This window comes from Myodes glareolus, unplaced genomic scaffold, assembly GCF_982192425.1.
Source record: "Myodes glareolus unplaced genomic scaffold, mMyoGla1.1 HAP1_SCAFFOLD_73, whole genome shotgun sequence".
In the NCBI taxonomy this organism is placed as follows: Eukaryota; Metazoa; Chordata; class Mammalia; order Rodentia; family Cricetidae; genus Myodes; species Myodes glareolus.
Genome location: NW_028263237.1, coordinates 20,001 through 26,073, shown reverse-complemented (window position 1 = coordinate 26,073; position 6,073 = coordinate 20,001). Strand labels below are relative to the sequence as shown.

The window sequence follows — 6,073 nt, the reverse complement described above, 5'->3', positions numbered from 1 at the left end:
CTCTGAGGGCACTTGGCTTGAGTATGATACACACAGAGACTTACTATTAAGGAAAGTTTAAGATCAAGATCCTTTCCTAACTCTGTGACCTTGCAATAGAGAAGTTTCAAAGGGTGTGCCTACAGCTCCACTGGACTTCTTTGATGGGCCTTTATCTGTTGCCTTTCCTGTAAACATTCTTGTTGGAGTTGGGAAATTGCTGATTTGAACTCGGGCAATTTCATAGAATAGCTCTGGCTGTCCTGGAACTCACTTTTATAGACCAGGCTGACCTTTTGGTGACATTCTATTCTTTTTTTCTTCCTCTTATTTTCTATCTGCAGTCCACATTGGTGTAATGACAGTGCACCTGTATATTCACTGCTCTGATCCTTTCTCTCCTTCCTTCCTTCCTTCCTTCCTTCCTTCCTTCCTTCCTTCCTTCCTTCCTTTCGTATGTCTGTCCACTCCCGAAAACCCAAAAATGTCTAGCCTCCCAACGCAATTAAAAATAAGTCAATTAAAATAAATAACCTGGCATTTATAAAAGGAGGGAAGGAGGGAGGGAGGAAGGCAGGCAGGCAGTGCTGGGGGCCTGGATGATGGTTGTGAAGGGAGGAGCCCTGGCCTAGTCGTCTCCTCTGCCACGTGTGTCACCCCAGTCAGACCTCAGGAGCCTTCTCTAAAGGGTCTGAGAAGCTGCTTCCATGTTTCTGCCTCTGGGTATTTATTGATCTATTTATTTATTTTTCTGGTTTATGTGGGAGGGGAAGGGGAAGCCGAAGCCTTGTCCTACGGGCTCCATGCTGTCACTCAGTCAGTACTGTCTCGTCAACGCGCGTGTGAGGGCCCGTGTCTGTCATGCCAGCAGCACTCAGAAACTGAAAGTACAAGGATCAGGAGATCATCTTCATCGCGGTGGGAAATAGACCCTCCACCAGAAATCCATCAAACGACCTTTTAATTTTCTCCGTCCTAAGTGAAAATGTTCACAACAGATCCGCATGACCCTATTATTCCTGGAAATGAAATCCAATGGAGATATTTTAAAACACACACACAAACAAACACATTATTCCACGACTGTTTTCGTTTTCTCTGACTCGGTATTTAGTCTGAGAAGTAGGTGCCGGGGGTGTGGGGAGTGGTGTGGAGAAAAAGAACTGCAAGCAAGCAAGCAGGCAAGCAAGCAGGCAAGCAAGCAAGCAAGCAAGCAAGCAAGCAAGCAAGTAAGCAGTGGCCAAGGTGAAGTCTATGTCTTTGAAAGGAGACTCGGATGGCAGGAGACTGCCTGCCATGGCCACCTCCCTCCCTCCCTCGGTCCTCGGTCTCCCTCAGTCCCTCGGTCTCTCCCTCTCACCGTGCTCTAAGTGTCGCAGCCCCTCGACTGGCCCACTTAATACTGTCACTGATCGTGGAGACGCACTCTTTGTTTCCCGTGAGCCTCCCTCCCTCCCTCCCTCTCCACGAGGGAGAGCGATTGGCCTGTTTTCCTAGCTAGCTGCCTGTGGTCTCGGTTTCTCCTTTCGTTTTCGTAGCCTGAGCGTCCGTGGCTCCTCCCGAACGTCCGTCCCGGCCAGCCCGCGTTCACCCATGTTCGGGGATGGGGTGTGGGGGAACCGACGACGGGGAGTCCCCTGCCCTGTCGTGGGTGCGTGTCACCTCCGGGCGTGAGCGTGGGAGGACACTCTGTCGCGCCAGAGAAGGCTCGCGCGCCGCGGCCGAGCGAGCGAGCGAGAGCGAGCGAGCGAGCGAGCGAGCGATCTCTGTCGGTCGGGTGGGTCGTCGGGCGCCACCTAGCGGTGTTGGCCGTTTTGTGCAACGCTCCTGGTCCTCGGTCGCCGACAAGGAGGGCGAAGTGGCTTTTGTGAGGCGGAAAGAGTGACGAGAGTCCCGGCTGGCGGGCGGGCGTGTCCCGCGGTCGGTGTCGTGCTTGGGGACGGTCTCTGTGTAGGAGGTTGTGCCGGAAGAGTCGCCTATGGGTGCGTCTGGGATGGAACCGAACGAAAGCCACGGCTGGGGAGGGTGCCGGGAGACTTGAGCGGGTCGACCAGAAGGCTTGAGTCGTTCGCGTCGTCCCACCGCTAGGTGTCGGGTCCGGCCAGGCCCAGGATGGGTGAAGTACCCCGGCTTTCAAAGCTGTCTTTCCCTCGCCTTTTCTCTCTAAGAGAGAGAGAGCCCTGGGTCCCCGGCGACCCGAGGCCGAGAGGGGGCGCTGGTTGATCACGGCTCTTCCCCGCCGCCCGTGCCCGGACTCGTTGGGGGTGTCGGAGCTTTTGATTATTTTCGTCCTTGTCAGAACCCTCGGTCCTCGGCGGCGGGCCTCGCCATCCTGAGGCCGAGAGGAGGCTGTGGTCCCGGCTTTCTCTCCTCCCTGGTCCGGACTCGTTGGGGGTCTCGGAGCTTTATTTATTTATTTATTTATTTATTTATTTATTTATTTATTTATTTAATTTTTTCCTCGGTCCTCAGCGGTGGGCCTCGCCATCCTGAGGGCGAGAGGAGACTGTGGTCTCGACGGCTTTCTCGCCTCCCTGGTCCGTACTCGTTGGGTGGCCTCGGAGCATTTTTTTCTTTTTTTTCTTTTGTTTTTCTCCTTGCCAGAACTCTCGGTCCTCAGAGGCGGGCCTCGTCGTCTCGAGGCCGAGAGGAGGCTGCGGTCACGGCTTCTCTGTTCTCTGTTCACTGGTCCCCGGTTTCCTGTACCGTCAGGTATTTTTTTTTTCTTGCCCTGCTCCATCCCTAGCGGCTGGTCGCAGGGTCCTCGGCCGGGAGGAGGCTGGGCGCCCGGCTTTGTGGCATGTCCACCTCGCTCTCTCGGTCCTTTCATGGTCATGAGGTCGACCAGTTGTTCCTTTGAGGGTCGGTTCTCTTGTTTATGGGGACATTTTTGGGACATGTCACCCAGCCTCACTTTCAGGAGTCCCCTGTGGTCTGTGAATTGCTCCCTGTACCTGGTGTCATTCTTCTAGTGGTTGCTATCTGTCCTTATTGTACCTGCAGATAGGTGCTGACACGCTGTCCTTGAAGTGGGTGACATGAAAGGACTCTGTAGGTTGCGGTCTCTTCCGAGCCTCGCTGGGTCGTTTTTCCCGTTTAACCCAACCTACGTGGCGTGTCAGGCGTTCCCGCTTCGTGGTTGTCACCCGTGCAGTTTGGATGGTGGGACTTGCCTCCCGGTGCTCTTCCCTTACCGTCCCGGTGTTTTTTTTTTTTTTTTTTCCAAGTTTCTTTTGGGGATCAGATGGAGCTCCCGAGTCTCCACGGACTGGGTGGGTCCCCTGTGTGCCTCCCGAGTGCACTGTTTTCTCCACCCCCAGGTTATGGAGCTCCCGAGTCTCCATGAGGCCTTGGGGGGAAGGGTGAACCAGCCCGGCCTTCTGCTGCCTGCTTTTATGTGCCTCCCGAGTGCACATACCGCTTCTTCCCCACGACCACCACCATTGTGTTTGGTTTTGAAGGTGGAGGTGTGAAGGGTTTTTTTTCCCCCCCATCCCCAGGTTGGGGAGCTCCCGAGTCTCCATGAGGCCTTTGGGGGGAAGGGTGACCCAGCCCGGCTTTCTGCTGCTTGCTTATGTGCCTCCCGAGTGCACACCTTTTCTTCCCCCGTGGCTGGCCCACTCCACTCCGCTTTTTTTTTTTTTTGGTTTCGGAGGTGGTGTGTGAAGGGTTTTCTTTTTTGTTTCTTAGGTGGCGTGTGAAGGGTTTTCTTTTTCCTTTCGGAGGTGGTGTGTGAAGGGTTTTCTTTTTTGTTTCGGAGGTGGTGTGTGAAGGGTTTTCTTTTTTTTTTTTTCTTTCCTTTCGGGGATCAGCAGGCGGTGGAGCTCCCGAGTCTCCACGGGCTGGGTGGGTGTCCCCAGTCCCCTGTTCCCGTGTGCCTCCCGAGTGCACTTTTTTCCCATCCCCAGGTTGTGGAGCTCCCGAGTCTCCATGAGGCCTTTGGGGGAAAGGGTGACCCAGCCCGGCTTTCTGCTGCTTGCTTATGTGCCCCCCGAGTGCACACCTTTTCTTCCCCCGTGGCTGGCCCACTCCACTCCGCTTTTTTTTTCTGGTTTCGGAGGTGGTGTGTGAAGGGTTTTTTTTTTTTTTTTTTTTTTTTTTTTTTTTTTTTTTTTTTTTTGGTGGCAGTCGGTCGGGTCTGTGGTGCCCTCTCGCTCGCTTCTCCCCGGTTCCGCTTGTCGATCGATGTGGTGCTCTCGCCCTGTGTTCATTCGGGTCGGAGGCCTAAGCCGCGCCAGGCGAGGGACGGACATTCATGGCGAATGGCGGCCGCTCTTCTCGTTCTGCCAGCGGGCCCCGCGTCTGTCCTCCCCACCTTTGACTGGTGGTGTGTGGAAGGCAGGGGTGCGGTCTCTCCGGCACGAGCCCTGTGAAAGCCCCCCCGCACTCCCCGCTGTGGTTCGTGGGGGCTCCCGTGAGGCGCGTCAGGGGCTCCGGCGTCTGCCCCCCCTCGCGCGTTTCGCTCCGCCCACCGTGTGTGGCCCGTGCGGCCCTCCTCCCTCCGAGCCGGGAGAGGGTTGGCCGATGTGTGCCGCGTCACACGCCCTTCCCGAACGGGCTTTGTGTGCGCGCGCCTCGCTCGCGATCCTCGCGGTGCTCCTGGAGCGTTCCAGGCCGATCTTCAGAGGTGCCCGGTACTGAGCGGCGGCGGCGTTTCCCGTTTCTCCGACGTGTGTGCCCTCCCGCGCGCGGTCCGGCCTTCGGCGGTGTTCCTCTGCGAAGGTGTGTGTTCGTGTGGGGGTCGAGGCGAGCGGTAAGAAAGAGGCTCTCTGCGTCCGTCCCCCCCTCCGTGAGCGGGGGACGATGAACCGTCTCTCGCGAGCTCCTGTGAGATCGGGCGAGCGGCCCACCACGCGCTGCCTTCTCCCGTGTAGGCTTTTGAGCGCCGTGTGGTGGTGTTGAGCTGTCGCGGCCGGCCTTTTCTGTTCTTCTCACCGTTCGAGGTGGGTTTTAATGTTAAACGATTAGAATGCCTCCCCGTCCGGTGCAGAGCCGGTGGGTGGTGCCGGAGAGGCCTGGCTCTCGGGGGACCTAGTTTGTAGTTTATGCTTTTTCTCGGTCCGGTCCCCCCTGTCCGCGTTACGCTCGAGAATGCGCCCCCGGAAGGAAAAAGATAAAGAGAAGCCCTTACCGATACCGCAGACCCCCCCCCGCCTCGCCACGTTCGAGATCATCGAGCGTCGTTTCCCCCGCTCTTGGGGCTGCCGCGGCCGGCGGCTCGTCGGGTCGGGTCCGTCCCGCCCGCCCTCAGCGAGAAAAGTGCCTTCTCTAGCGATCCGATGAAAGGGCGTGCTTGGGGTCTCCCGTCGGACCCGCCTTGGGTCGCCCCGGCCCGCCCCGTGACCCGCCCGATGCGCGTAGCTCTGGCCGGGTTCCCCTCGCCGCGTCCCGACTTTTGGGGGGGGAACCCGAGCGTTTGTGTGCCCGCTGCGGCCCGCGCCTCCTCGCTCCGAGTCCGGGGAGGAACCACGCGGGGCAAAAGAGAGCGTGCCGTGACGCCGGCGTGCCGTGCCGGAGCCTGGGATGTTGTTACCCGTGGTCGGGGGACGAAGGGGCCCGCGTCGTGCGCGCGCCCGAGCGCCGCGGGACCCCCCCCGGTCACCCCGCTCCCCCGAGGGGGATGGTGTGCGCACGCCTCGGGGCGCGGAGCCGAGCGGGAAGAGCGGGGCTGGGTGGCGGTGGGCTCCCGGGTCCCACCCGTCCGCACCGTCCGTGCCCGCCGCGAGCGGTCCCTCCCGCGCTTCCCCGTCTTTGCCGTTCCCGCGTCCGCGGCCTCGCCGTGCGCGTCGCGTGCGTGTGTGTCGCTCGTTGCGGCGTGCCGTGTGGAGTCGCCTCGCTCCCCCTCTCCCCGGCAGCGTTCCCACGATCGGGGAGCAGCGGTGACCCGTCCCTCCTCGGGGCCGGGGATCCGGTTCTGGCGTCGCGGGCCCGTGACCTCTCTCTCGGGCGCGGCCTTTGGAGAAACGGCGGTCGGTCGTCTCCGGCGCGTCGCCGGACGCGTCGGGGCCCGTCGCCGCCGGAGGTCCTTCGGCGGCGGCGGGCGCGTCTGTCTCGAAGGTGGGGTCTGTGCGAGTGGGGAAAGAAGAGGAGGCCC

General features: G+C 59.5%; 1 long non-coding RNA gene across 1 annotated transcript; it reads right to left on the bottom strand.

The window, feature by feature from the left end:
• Positions 1–703: 703 nt before the first annotated feature.
• Positions 704–2,254, bottom strand: LOC148117089 (uncharacterized). Its single transcript, XR_015737180.1, has 2 exons — positions 1,340–2,254; positions 704–998 (listed from the first exon to the last, which is right to left on the bottom strand). It is a non-coding gene; the product is annotated as an uncharacterized LOC148117089 (long non-coding RNA).
• Positions 2,255–6,073: the final 3,819 nt, after the last annotated feature.